Raw genomic sequence first — 15,539 nt, 5'->3', positions numbered from 1 at the left:
GATCCAGCTAAAGCTCAAGAAAGTCCAAATTCGGGCTCTCCTCAGCACGGGTATCGGCGCTTTGGTACCTGTGACCTGCGGGTCTCCCTTCACAGTGTCAACCTCGGGTGCAGAAGGAGCAGATCAAGATCTTTAGAGGTGTGGTTCTTTCCCTTTGCTCATAGATCAAAGGAGTTATCTATCGGCTATTAAGAAGAACTATCTTCTATTGTGATTGGCTTACCCCTCATCAAAAGAGTCAACTCAATTATAGTGACTCCACAGATTGGCTTACAAAATCAGTAGCGGTTTCTATACTCTACTCGTTGAGACGAAAAGGCGATGACATCGTTGATCCGTATCTATGCTTGAGACTTGACTCGCACATCTCGATGAGGAAACTAGACTTGCGAATGCTCGTTGAACGTGCTCGCTCATATATCAGCTCGCTTTGTCTTCTTCTGATACACCTATTGCGTGTCTCGCAACTGATACACCTGTTGCGCTTCTCGCTCCTGGACGTCGCTCGACTTGCACGCCCCTATACGCAAGAAGCGGATAGACGCTTAAAGCTTTGCATCCTATGCATCAAGCTCCTCGAAAGCCTGATTCATCCTTCTCCTTATATAGAATAGGCTTATACCAGATCCAGCTGTCTCCTACAGCTGCCTTAGACTAGACACTTGATTCCCAAGTACATAGCGTCCTCACTACAAGACACTCATTACTCATAGTTGTCTCATTTTGGAGTACAACTTACATCCAATCTTGACTACAAGAATCTTCTTTCTCATAAAGAGACAAGGACTACTATATGTACCTAGAATCTTCTACCTAAACAAAAGGACAAAACACTTATATATATATATATATATATATATATATATATATATATATATATATATATATATATATATATATATATATTTACAGTACTTCACACACACACACACACACACACACATATATATATATATATATATATATATATATATATGTGTGTGTGTGTGTGTGTGTGTGTGAAGTACTGTAAATATATATATATATATATATATATATATATATATATATATATATATGTGTGTGTGTGTGTGTGTGTGTGTGTGTGTGTGTGTGAAGTACTGTAAATATATATATATATATATATATATATATATATATATATATATATATATATATATATATATATATATATATATATATATATATATATATATATATATGTATATATAAGCGTAGGGAAACCAACTTTCACTAGCTACTTATGACCGTCCGTTAAGATGGACGGTGATCCACGTCAACAAATCCACCTTTGCCAATGGCTTTCAAATTCTGTCGAAACATTCAACGAAATTTCAAGAATGAAACAAAGATTTCAAAGGGCTTAATCACACACACTCTCTTTCTCTCATCGCGGTGGAATAAAATACCCTACTCGAAATTTCCAAATGAAATTTCAAAGCAGAGCTCTCTCTGCTGTGCAAACTAGGCGCCCTCTCCCTCACTCTCTACGCAACTCAGAGCACTACTCTCTCTTACTCTCTGGAGCTGAGAAAGGCCATCTCTCTCGCTCTTTGGATCTCCTTCCTCACTCTCTGTAGGTATGCTGTCTCTAGGGCTGATTTTTCAGTTTCTTCTCCTCTCTCTATCATGCTAATTGTTTGGGCATATTTTCAGTTTATCAGTTTCTTAATCGCTTTTATCTCAAAAAATTTGCGAGTATGTTCATTTTTTTCTCTATCTCTCTCTCTATTTTTTGCTTCGCTCTCTATCTCGATAAATTTGTGGACATATTTTTCAATTAACAATTTCTCTCTCTATCTCGATAAATTTATGGGCATATTTTTCAGTTAACAGTTTCTCTCTCTATCTCGATAAATTTGTGGGCATTGTTTATCAGTTTATCTATCTCTCTCTAGAGTCAAAATTTTTTAAGGCAAGTTTACTCTCTATGTTTTCTTCTTCTCTCACTACCCCGAAATAATTTAGGGCATGTATTTTATCTATCTCTCTCTACCTTAATATGTTATAGGGCGTTTTTTTTAGTTTCATTTCTATAATTTTTTAGGTAGAAGGATGCATGCATTTTATCGAGATAGAGAGAGATATTGTTAATTGAAAAATATGCCCATAAATTTATCTAGATAGGGAGAGAAATTGTAATTTGAAAAATATGCCCACAAATTTATCGAGATAAAGAGCAGCAGAAAATAAAGTGAGAGAGAGAAAATAATAAACATACTCACAAATTTTTCGACATAAAGAGCGATTAAGAAACTGATAAACTGAAAATAGGCCCAAAAAATTAGCAAGATAGAGAAAGGAGAAGAAACTGAAAAATCAGCCCTAGAGACAACGTACTTGCAAAGAGTGAGGAAGGAAATCTAGAGAGTGAGAGAGATGTCCTTTCTCAGATCCAGAGAGCAAGAGAGAGTAGAGCTCTAAGTTGCACAAAAAGTGAGGGAGAGGGTGCCTGGTTCACACAACAAAGAGAGCTCTTTTTGAATTTTCGTTTTGAAATTTCGGGTAAGGTATCTTATTCCACAACGAGAAGAGAGGGAGAGAGAGAGATTAAGCCCTTTGAAAATTTTGTTTCATTCTCGAAATTTCGTTGAATGTTTCGGTAGAATTTGAAAGCCACTGACCAATGTGGCTTTTTTGACGTGGATCACCGTCCATCCTTTCATAAATCGCTAGCAAAAGTTGGTTTCCCTATGCTACTATCGTGCTGCCCCAACATCAACCTCTCTCTCTTAGATATATATATATATATATATATATATATATATATATAAGAGGTTGATGTTGTGGCGGCCCCTGCCCCTGCCCCAACTGAGAGAGAGAGGTTGGGGCATGCCGCCCCAACCAGAGAGAGAAGCCCCTGCCCCAACTGAGAGAGAGAGGTTGGCGCATGCCGCCCCAACCAAAGAGAGAGGTTGGGGCACGTAGCCCCAACAAGAGAGAGAGAAAAGATAGTAGAGGGCCTACAAAAATCCTACACTGTAACAGTGCATAAATCTACCGATCTTTACAACAAATTAACGATTGGTGCAACAACCAACCTATTAGTATGGTACTATATGCAAATTGCCTAATACATAGCTTATGGAATTAGGTAAACTCGGGATCGCTGGTGATCGACTCCGAATTAGTCGGCCAATTTTTTAAAAATCAGCCACATTTTTTAACATTGCATATGACCATAATCCGCCTTCATTAATGATCATCTGACAATGGCAAGTCTTTTATTGGCTCAGGGGATGATCCACTCTACAATTCGGGAAGGGGCTTAGGGGGTTTTGCGTAACGTGGATTGAAAAAGCTTATGACTGAGTGGAATGAGATTACTTAGATTAAATAATTGACCTCATGGGTTTTGGGGTCAAATGGTGCTTTTCTCTCTACTTTTCTCTATTTTGATTGATGGCAAATCAGTAGGCTCCTTTAAGGCCTTGAGATGCCTTAGGCAAGGAGATCCTTTGTCATCCCTCTTGTACATCTGAGTGGGAGGATCCTTTAGTATAATGCATAATAATGTTATTCACAATGGGATGCTTCAGGGGCCTCATGCCACAAGAAGTGGTCATGTGGTCTCTTCTCTCCATCCAATATGCAGATGATACTTTCATCTAGTGATTTTTTAAGTGTTCCCAACATTTCAGACCGAATAAATCATACAAGTAGGTCTTTTGAGTAAGGAAGTAGATACATAATATACTCCTACAGGATCATAGCATACATTCTTATAAAATACATACTCTTAGTATGAAATGACTAGTCTCGAAAATAAATGCTATAAGTATCACCTATTCACCGACCTCGACGAGGTCAACAATATCTCTAACCTCAACGAGGGATAACCCAAAATCCCTCTCCATAAACATGCTTCCTCAGGTCTCATACCCTTGGTCAGAGGTTTCGTGACTTCAAGCAACTTTTTGAGGCTTAGTGAGTCACAATGGTTACTCTCCTTTCTCAAATGGGCATCAGCCACATCTGGTCCCTTCCTTGAGGATCCTGCTCCCACTGGAGCTAAAACATTCACTATGTAAGGGTTTATAAGCATAAGGGTGTCGGCCTTGAAAGGCCACAAAATCCAAACAATAACTACAATTTTTTACTTATTTTTGTGGAACCTATGTTTTATGTAAGGAAAAAGCTAACAATAGCTGAACAACTATAATGAATAGTAATATAGGTAGAATTATAGCCGCTAGATCTTCATCATATGGTTTAAAATGTACATCATTATATGAATTTTAATAAATATTTTTTAAATCGGATCATAATGAAATTTCAGACGTGTGTACTAAAAAAATAAGATGCACAATTAAAAAATATATAAAAATACTTTTCAAAATATAAAATGATCGAAATACCCCTGAAAATGATAAGGATAATTTGGTTATTTTAAATTATTGAAAATAATTTTTTTATATTTTTATATGGTGCGCAATAGTGTTAGTTATATACACCCAAAATTTCATCTTAATCAGATTGTTAAAAAAAATTAAAATTAAAATAGTGATATGTATTTTGAACCACTCGATGAAGATCTGATGATTAGGATTCCACCTATATTATTATTCATAATAGCTGCCCAGCTATTCTAAAATTTATTCTTTATATAAATACTTTTCGATAAAAAAAAAAAAAAAATGGCATCTACGTAAGGGTCTAGCCCAAGGCTCAAGTTGAGTTGTGCGTTAGACGGAGCATGCAATCTTTTTGGCATCAATGACATGTACATAAAAGTGTTTAAAAATTTGCTGATTTTAATTGAGGAGTTGCCGACTTCGATCAGATATGGAACGAACACATGGAAAATCACTTTCGAAATTGGAGATCATCTGGATACTCATGTGGACTAGGTATGCGTTAGAAGGAGCAGACAATCGTTTTCGTATCAATGAAATGTACAGAGAAGTGTTTAAAAATTTGCCGATTTGAATCGAGGAGTCGCCGACTTCGAACGGATTTGGAACGGACAGATGGCAAATCACTTTCAAAATTGGGGATCATCCGGATATTTATGTAAGGGAAAAGTTTATACATGGTTGCAACCTTAAATTGTAGAATCACATATGCACTTCAAAAATCTATCGGAAAGGCTATTTTAATGTTGAAAAACCGTCTAATTGATCATCTCAACATCGAAATGTATGAATATTAAAAAAAAAAAAATCATTTTTGAATCCCAAAGATAGTGCATCTTGCAACACATTATCTAGACCGTCCATTTTCAAGATTTTCATATGTTTATAGATCTACTTGATTTTAATCATTTTTAGAGTTTAAAATTTTCTAATTAGATATGAAAATAGTTTTAAGACAATCATAAAACAACAAAATTACATGTTATGATAAAATTTGAAGTTTGGAGGCGTGCCTTAATTGGATGGTTTAAGGTTGCAACGTTATAGAAACTCTACAACCGCACCCTTCATGTAATGACCTTGTTTAGTTAGAGAATTAGGTGATTTGGTGCATCAAATCTTTGATATAGATCAACGATTCCACATAACCATTTTTCTTTTTGCCCATTTATATAAGAAAAAAAAAAGGTCCCAAATTGCCATTTCTTGCGTTTCTTTCTTCTTTTTTTGTGATTTTTGTGTCAAATTCTTTAAATGTTTGGCCATCGTTTAGATCGTACATCCATTGAAACGATTAAAAACCAAATTTAGAGAGACTGAGAATGTAAATGTTTTGGCCATTTTTGATGAAATGAGTTTTGATATGCTGATTTGTATTTTAATCCATGGTTTCTTTAGAAATTTGTCTGTCTTAGCTTCAATCCACACAAGTATTTATCGATTTTAGAATAACTTATTTGCGTATTGTAATTTTCTTGTCCCAATATTTATTATTTTTGAGAAACCTTGATTTTTTTTAGAATATTTATATTTTGCATGTTAGATATAGTTCGGAATTTGTGCCTAGAAAGTGTTAGACACAATTTTTTTTTTTAAGTAGATTAGTGGGGAATATAGCCCCCCTACCCGTTTTTAGAAATAATTAATGATTTTCGAATGCATCAGTGGGAATGGAAACTTAGATCGGTAGCTGATGCTCAAGTAATACTACCACCACAACTTCAACCCCATTGCCTATTAGAGACAATTTAGAACAAGCTTTTGCTCAACTCGTTGCTTATTTGTGTAGGTTTTGAATTTCCATTAGTTTTTATATTTTTTGACACTATTTTTCTCGAATTCATTGGGAAATTTTAACGCTTGACGAAGTTGTTATTTGGCAATCAACTACTAGGACCGGGAACTTTTTTACTGAATTATGTTTTTTTGATAAATATATGTTTTTACTGTGGAAAACTAGAAAAAATCCATTAATTTTGCTTAAACTTGATTCTTTCCATTGTTTTTAATCGTAACACTAATTTCATGATTATCCCCAGTATTTTTTATTGATTTTTTCTTGATTTTCAGGTAATAATTTGTTTTCTTCCTAAGTGATCAATCATGCTCAACGCTTCTTTTTTTTCTGGTGCTTTCTACATTATTATCTCTAGAGAGAAGCTAATTGACCCATTTACCATTTTTTCTCTTTCCAAGTACATCCCAAACTTATTGTCTCTAGAGAGAAAAGCTAATTGACCCATTTATATTTTTAGAGAGATATGATATGAATGGGAGTGTAGGTCTAAAGAGAGAAAAAAATGAAAAAAAGAGAGACAAATAAGGATATTTTTGTCATAAATAAAACTGAAAAAATACCCTCGGTTAGTAAGAAAAAAAAAATGTTTGGGTGATGAGTCGTCTTAAAAAAGACAAATTTAATTGCAATGAAAAGTATTTCCTAAAAAATATAAAATAGCATGTCTCAAGCTTACTAGGGACCTTATTGAACTACCTACAAAAGAAATCTTTAAACTAATTCCATATATAGGAGAGTGGTTTATTTTTCATAAGACAACATAATTCATTTTTCTAGAGGAAATGCTTGATAGGGTTGCAGCCATATCAAAACAAGTAAAGCCTCACCTCAAAAATTACCAAAGATTGCCGTCAAAAATCTTTAAATCAGTCATCTCAGCGTTGACCATTACGGTTGTAAAAAAAATATTAATATTTGAAGTCCTAAAAGTAATGTATATTATAATGCACTATCTAGATTGCCCATTGCGCCTTAAAAATAAGTGTTCATATAACCACAAGATCTATATCATTTTTGGAACTTCAAAATTTATAGTCTATATTGAAAATTAATTTTAAAGCAATCACAAATATTTGTTGTGCCCAAAATGCTTTCAAGATACAATATGAGGCATTTATTGAAAGGGTGTGGTTTGTATAGAGCTTAGGCTCTAAATCAGATTAGAGCCTACCTTCAAATAGTGTTGAGAAATATGGTTTTAATATTAGAAATATTTGTGATCGCCTTATAATATATATTTATCTTTATTTATAAAGTTTAGAGCTTAAAAAATAGTGTTGATCGACAGATCTATGAAACCTTTAAAATCTTGAAAATTGATGGTCAAAAAATGCGTTACAAAATACACTATTTCCAAAAACTTGAAATCCATTGTTTTTTTCTCATGCCAATGCATCTTGATGTTGAGATAATTAATTTGAGGTTATTTGGGCATCAAAACAACCTCTTGTAGTGACATTTTTGAGGTAGGCTCTAATTTGATTATTTAAAGCCTCGGCTCTAAACAATCAAAGTAAGGCACACCTTCAAATTGTGTCGAAAGATGTTTTAGTATTGAAAATATTTGTGATGACATGAAAATTATTTCCATATCTAATTATAAATTTTAAAGCTCCAAAAATAGTGTAGATCAAGCAAATCTATAAACGTTTGAACATCTTGAAAATTGACTGTCCAAAAAATACATTACTAGATGAACTATTTACAAGACTTGAAATATTTTATCTCATGTCCACCATACATCTCGAGATCGAGATGATCAATTTTAGGATATTTGAGAATCGAAACAACTTCTTCTAATGAATTTTTGAGACACACCTTAGTTTGATTGTTTAAAGCCTCACCCTTATATAATGTTTTCCTTATCTAAAACCTAAGCCTTATAGAAACTTCATTCTTTCAATAAATTCTCTATAATTTTTGTGGGCCCACGGCCATATGTGCCTCGAAATATTGTGGGTGGGCTGCATGTACATATGTAGGGGTGGCGATGAAACCGGACCCGTAATAGGACCCAAGGGGTAGACCTAATCAAGGTTCAGGTATGTCGAGTCTGGGTCCGACCGGGTTTACTAATATTTTTTCGGGCCTCAATTTATGAAATATATGAAATCCGATGAGTCTAGGTCCGGATCCCATATTAACTTTGGGTCCGGATCCGGCAGAGGGGACCCAACAAGTTGCGACCCCGGTGGCGAGTATACGGACACTGTTGCAGAGAAAAAGCAAGGAGAGGGCATGGCATTCTCAATTGTTAAATTTCGCCCTTCTACAACGTGAAAAACAAAAAAAATTCGATTTGCTTCGCGCTTCCAGCCAAGAGTACGTTTTTCCCGCCATATGGAATAGCGATTGAAACATTTCTACGCACTTAAGCACAACTGGCGAACTCTCTGTGTCTCAGCCACTCCACTCCGATCCAAATCGTTCTCCTCTCTCGCACACGAAGAAGTTTATATGGAGTCGAAGCTCTAAACAATCGAATTAGAGCTCACCTCAAAAATTTTAAATTTCACTAGAAGAGGGTTTTTTAGGTCCAATTGCACAGAAAAGGAATTGGTTCTAGGGTCCCGACAAGTCCTCCTTTATTTTACTTTGATCGAGGAGAGTTGCACACAATGGGCACTGTTTTGAGGATTTCAATTTATTATATTTCGATTATTGGCACCTTGTTTCAGAGCAGATAGAGTGAGGAACCATGGATTCCAGGGATTTAATCCATAAAAGTTTTGTTTGATTTCATCGATGCTGGTTCTTTTAAGCTCAAACTTGATTCAGAAGAGCCATATGGCTAAGTCATCAGTTTCCAAAGTTTCTTCTAGTGGACTTTTGCAGTACATTCCAGAGCTTGCACAAATGGCAAAGTAGTTCATCGATCCTTCTTTGACAGAGCATCAGGGAGAATCCATTTATTCTAGGGTTTCCATATTTGATGATTCACTGTCAAAATTTCTCACGTAGCTGTAAGAGCGAAGGGATTGTTTCTTGTGTTTCCAATAATGACCAATCTACCATCTCGTCTTCTTCTTCCTGGTTATACATTGTGCCTAGTCCCTGGTATTGCCGCGAGGCTGCAAACTTTTACCTATGGTTTCAGAAACGGTGCAAAGACTTTAAAAATGAGAGTGGTATCCGTAATTCCTCAAGCGTCTGCTTCTTTGGCTCCCATTGCTCCACTGAAAGAAGTCTTCTTAGGCACTGCAAAAACCTCTCCGAGCCTTGCTGCTATATGTGGTAAGTTTCTGGAACCTGAATTTCACCATTTCTCGTTAAAATTTTGGCAAGTTTTTCTGATTTTCTCAACCGAGATTTCTCCATTTCTTGTCAAAAATTCCGTATTCAAAGCTTCTGTGGTTTAAAAATACAGAGGTTGGTCATAAGAAGAGCATTGGAAAATTAAGAAAATATAGAAGTAGAAAATGAAGAACTACGTCATTGCAATGCCATTGATGGAAACTACATGCAAAAAGTACATGGAATAAAATCAAAAGAGTTGGTTCTTTTGTGTGATTTTAGGGCGAAAATATGGAAATAAGGACTGACGATGAAGCAGAAAAAAACAAACAATTATTGCTGCTGTAGAAATTATACCGAAAATTTGGGGATTTTTTTGGCAAAATCATTCAGAGCAATACGAAATTTCAGCTTCCAAAGTTTTCTTTTGGCATTTTTAGCGGGTAGCTGCCGATTCCCTACCCAAGGTTTTAAAAACTGATGGTCCGGATCGGAATTGTCCGGTCCGGATCAGATTTGGAAGTGGACAAATTGAATTTGCCAATATATAGGATTCCACCTGATTCCCTCTGGATTGCTATTTTATTGCAGCGAGTCCGCGATTCGCTACAGTAGATTTGTCGAGTCATATGTTGAGACACAATGGGTTATAGGTTGAAAGATTTCTAATGCTTTTTGGTACTTTGTTATTATGTTTTTTTGCTTATATGTTGGCTTTTATATTGTGAATAATGATCAAATGCGTTGTATTATGGCTATAAAACAATTGTTTGGGAATCAAACATGTCTAAAAAAAAATTTCAATCGATTGAAATAACAGTTTTTTCATGAGTTCTGAAATTTCCACCGTGCTCTCGAGTAAATCTTTAATACCGAATGTTTGTTTGATGAAATTTGGTGTGTTTGAAAGAGAATCGAAGCTTTTATTGGATCTGTATGTCGATTTGTTCGATCCACATAAGATTACAGGATTTTGTTCGAAACAATGTTACTGAAAAAATATTAGATCAATTCAAATTTGAAGATTTCATTAAATTTATAGCTCGTTTTGGATCAAATTGAGTTATGATTTTTATCACAAAGGCTTTATCTCTAAAATAAAATAGGTAAATTTATTTATCATTGAGTAATTTTTTCTTTGATTTTTTTCTTGTTCATAATAGACGAAAAGTTTATGGATCTGAAATTTCCACCATTCTATATTTATATATAATATATGTATATACGACATTATTTATATATTGTAAATATTTATAATAAAATAAAATATTATAAATAATTTTATTTTTCTTTTATCTAGAACTAAACCATACGCAACCTGACAAGTCAAGTCCTCGTCCAATGACTTGGACCCGACATAGGTCTGGGTCCAATTAAGATCCACTCGTGTTGAGTCCAGTTCGTGATCGACCTGGACCCAACCCCACCAATTAACATCTCTAATGAGATACTGGTTTTCGAAAACATCAATCTCCTCTGATAACTTAAGTACTTAACACCTGCGAGATATATCATCATCATCATCCAAGCCATATCCTAATTATTTACTAGTAAGACATGTAAAGAAAATCAAAGATAGGCGTGCTCTCAAGTGAATGCTTAGTTACACAATTTTTTTAATTAAGTATTTATTCAATGATTAAATGAAAGAGAGATACATTAAATTGTGCTCATGGGACAGACATATACCGAACTTTCTAAACTGAAAACCATACTGATGAATATTATTTTGGTTTCCTTACGTCGTTAGCTTTTCCTATCTAGTGAATGCTGTTCTATCGGTCCTAAGTAGAGAATTCTTCCTTTACTTATAATTTTGTTGTTGTTGTATGTTATGTGGTAATTGGGAGGCTTTCACTCTTATATTTCAAACTTGATTCTTTCCCTGAAACTTGTGACCATTGTTCATTTTACTAACACCATCTAACTTCAACGTGCCCATTAATGTTGCTCATATGCGAGCAAATACTGGTTGTTCCTTGTAATGCTTCTGATTGTTCCTATGCTTATTTTAGATTTGATTATTCAGTTGATGCCGATTACGCGAAAAGATTTTACCCAGAAATAAAAAAATACTATCCTAATTTGAAGGATGGATCTCTAGAGCCAGGATATGCAGGAATAAGGCCAAAGCTATGTGGTCCTGGGAAACCTCCTACCGACTTTCTTGTACAGGTAATATTTCTGCACTGCCTTAATTATAATAAATGAGTTTTACCTGATTATCTAAGGTTAGGTCTTTTCTTAAAGTAATCAAATCATGTGGCCCATATAGATAAAAGTATTTTATGGATAGAAGTATTTTGGTCACTCAACTATCAGGACATTACTATTTCCTCAATAGTTAGTTTTGGTCTAAAAGAAAGGGTTGCCAAAAAGTTGGAAGAAAGAGCAATAGGAAATTGTTGAGTTAAAGAAATGTAATTGGTTCGGATTTGAAAGAATGGATCTATATGAGTTTTTCTGTACATGTCTCGGGGGAGCTTGGGTTATATTGTGAGCTTTCAAGTAAACGAAACAAGGTTTCAGTTCATAATGTATGTAATCGAATACTAACCCAATATTAGTACCTCATCTAATGAGCATGACATATTAAAAAAACTAACAAGGAAGAACTAATTTAAGCTAGCTTGCAAAAGTTCATGTGAAAAGTTCTTCTAGAAAATGATATAATACGATAACCTTTCATTTTCTTCATAAAATGGATATTTTTTGAGGTATGCTGTAAATCATGCCCTTTGAGACAATTATCTAGAAAATTGGAGCAATCTTAAAGAATCTGGTTTTGTACAGAATTTCGCAACTATAATTCTAACTATTGAAGAATATATTTTCAATGAAAATCTCATGATTTTGAAAGAAAGACCTATGTGATCTTTTACTGGAGAATAAATTTTATTTTATTTTATTTTTCACCTTTTTCTTTTGCCAAAAGATCACTTACATGTGGTTTTTATTATAATAAGATAAATTTCAAAATAAAATCAACATAACAATAAAACCAAGATCTTAACAATTTGATGTCATTGAAAAAACTATGCACTATGCTTGAGAATAAAAGACAAAATTGCAAGAAACAAAAGGAATAGTGCTGGAGATTATCTCAACCGGGCTTATTACACCCTACATCGAGTCACCACCATCTGATGGCATGGGATCAACGATCTAGCTTCAATCTCGAACCGAGAAAGCAAATTTTGGTCAAGCCACACCAATGGAACATGAATCCATTTGATCACAAACTCAAACCGTAGGTGAATTCTCTTAGCAACTTAGTTTGAGAGAGATGGATTCTCTTTTTGCTAAACTCTAAAACCCTTAGTTATAAATCTATATTTGAGATATATGAGAGAGAATAATTCCATAACCTAAACCCTTATAATCTTTTACAATCTGGGAGAGAGATCAAACATGAGAGAAATAAATCTTCTTAAGAGAGAGAAATAGAAAGATAAGGTATAAAGATTTTTTTAGTAAACACAATCCATTTTTATAGACTTTGAATAAGATTAGGGTTTCTTAGGGTTTTTTTGGCTTGCCTCTTCTTGTGAGATTGAACATAGACCGTCGATCAATGGTGACTTGTGGGGTGAGAGATTTGAGCCATCCATTTCATAGATGAGTCATCAATATTATGGAAGGTACATGAATCATTATCTCTCTTTCTTAAACCATTTTCCCATCAATAGAAATTAAATAAATTAAATCTAATCAAAATATTGTGCATACTATTAAATAGCACAAGTCTACTCAATCTTTTCACAAAATCTTTCAAAGATATATTAAGTCAATATTTAGTCAATAGCTTCCAACCATATGGCCACATGCTATATCACCAAAAAATAGGAAAGAGAATAAGGGTGGGGCATGCCACCCAAGGGAGACACTTATGGGCCCCATCTTCTAAAAATATGGCGGGTCTATGTGCACAATGGGCCCCCATGATATTTTTATATATTTAAAATTAATAAAAGGATTTTAAAATACTATTTAAATATTTAAACAATTGTAAAATCAATATCTTTAATTTTATAAATCCAAAAATTATAAATAAAATATCCAAGATTTCATAAAAATTCAAATAATAATCTTAAAATAATTTCCATCATAAAACAAACATAATTAAATTAATTTGATGGGAAAAAGGATCCATATGGAATCAACAATCATGGGGCACTCTACCTTCAACTGTGGACTACAGACCACACTTGCTTTATCAAGCTGACCCAGTGTTTCTCATGACTCATAGTCCAAGTAGGGGCTCATTAGCGGGTCACCAAAGTCCGGCCGATGAGCCAAGGGATCGCAATCCCTATCTGTGGATCTCAGGTCTTTCCTTAGGGATAAGTCAAAGCACCAAGACCTTATGCGACCACAGCTCTATGGCGCATAGAAGTATCTCTCGTACATGCAGACGCTTCACCCTAAAAGGTGGATTTATCGATATGCATGCCGTGTGATGGTACATGGATGAGGTTTTGGCCCCTGTCTCTGTAAGCCACCATTACACACAAGGGTCACACAGTCCCTCGGCTTACTCATCTGGGTATGTTCTCCGACCTCATCAAGGGCTAACCCATTAGAACCCTTCTAAGTTTGTTCTTTATGCCCAGGTAATATGGGTTTTTCCCAACCGACTTGCCTAGATCGTCAAACACAGTTCGATATCTGTAAACATCGTTTGTTTAGTATGGTCCACAATGGACCACACTCCCATTGAGTTCATGTTTCACTATATCATTTCATTTTACAAGCACTAATAAGGCTTTTAAATGCCACATGAACCCAACAGATTTACCATATGCTGCTGGTTTATAATGTGCTTTCCCAACAAGTAAATATTCTTGTCTATATGTGTAGCAAAAAAATTATTTTATACTTATTAGTTATTTATACTTATCAGTTATACTTTACGTGTTATTGGACATCCATGCAGGGGGAGGATTTCATGGCATTCCTGGTTTGGTGAATTTGTTTGGGATTGAATCGCCTAAACTAACATCTGGTATGGCGATTGCAGAACATGTCGTTTCAAGGTTTTGTTGATGATTGGCTAGGCCATGAAACTCATTATCTAGTCTACGTTATTAAGCTGCATCTAAGAGGTCAGCACGATGTCGCAATAATAAAAAGAGACCCTACCCCTAAAGAGAACGTGGGGTAGGTGACATTTACGGAGGAGTTTCTAGAGCGCCGCACATGGCAAATGGATGCCCTTCTTATAAGGGGTGGGGATGCGTTGCAAGAATTGTCTCTTTGCAGTTATGTCTAATTTTAAATGGTTGTAACCAATGGTTTAAAAAACGGATCGGTGACCCGGATAGGGTTTCCAAAAAATCGATTCGGATCGACGAATCGGTGATCCGGATCAAGAATCGAGTGAATCGGTCAGAATAAAGTTTAAAAAAAAATTCGAAAAAATTATTAAAATTCATTATTAATATTGTTTTTTAGAAATTCAATAAAAAATGAGGGTACTCCATTATGAATTTTCATGTTTTGAATGAATATGCGAATATTGATATGTTTTTTCCCTGCATGAACCGCCATTCAGCATTTAATTTACAGTATTTCGCGTTCATCCCTACACTGTTGCTGTTGGGACTCGATATGTGAATAATATGGCTGGGATAGGGTGGTCTCAGAATCATCATCTCTCTCATTTTCTCTTTGAATAATATGAATTAAAAAAAAAAATAACAAATTTCCAAAAAAAATCGATCATGGATTAAAAAAAAAAATCACAAATTTTCAAAAAATTCTATCATGGATTACAAAAAAAAATTCGATCATGGATTAAAAAAAAAAAATCACAAATTTTCAAAAAATTCAATCATGGATTACATAAAATTCGATCATGGATTACAAGAAAAAACAAACAAAAAAAAACAAAAAATTCAATCGTGGATTACAAAAAAGAAAAAAAACAGCTCGATCATGGATTACAAAATTTTCAATCATGGATTACAAAAAACTCTATCATGGGTTACAAAAAAAGCAAAAACAAAAAATTCAATCATGGATTACAAAAAAAAAACAAACATTTCGATCATGGATTACAAAAAAAAACAAAACATTTCGATCATGTATTACAAAACATTCAATCATGGATTACAAAAAATTCTATCATGGGCTACAAAAAAAAAAAAAAA

At 34.4% G+C, this 15,539-nt stretch overlaps 1 long non-coding RNA gene across 1 annotated transcript; it reads left to right on the top strand.

Moving 5' to 3' along the window:
• The first annotated feature begins 8,490 nt into the window (after positions 1 to 8,490).
• Positions 8,491 to 14,876, top strand: LOC148779411 (uncharacterized). Its single transcript, XR_016045232.1, has 3 exons — positions 8,491 to 9,387; positions 11,403 to 11,562; positions 14,324 to 14,876. It is a non-coding gene; the product is annotated as an uncharacterized LOC148779411 (long non-coding RNA).
• Positions 14,877 to 15,539: the final 663 nt, after the last annotated feature.

This window comes from Amborella trichopoda, chromosome 12 (genome assembly GCF_054954075.1).
Source record: "Amborella trichopoda isolate Santa Cruz 75 chromosome 12, AtrichopodaSantaCruz75HAP2 v2.0, whole genome shotgun sequence".
In the NCBI taxonomy this organism is placed as follows: domain Eukaryota; kingdom Viridiplantae; phylum Streptophyta; class Magnoliopsida; order Amborellales; family Amborellaceae; genus Amborella; species Amborella trichopoda.
Note: the sequence above shows the minus strand (reverse complement) of the source record. Positions and strands in the feature narration are given on the sequence as shown.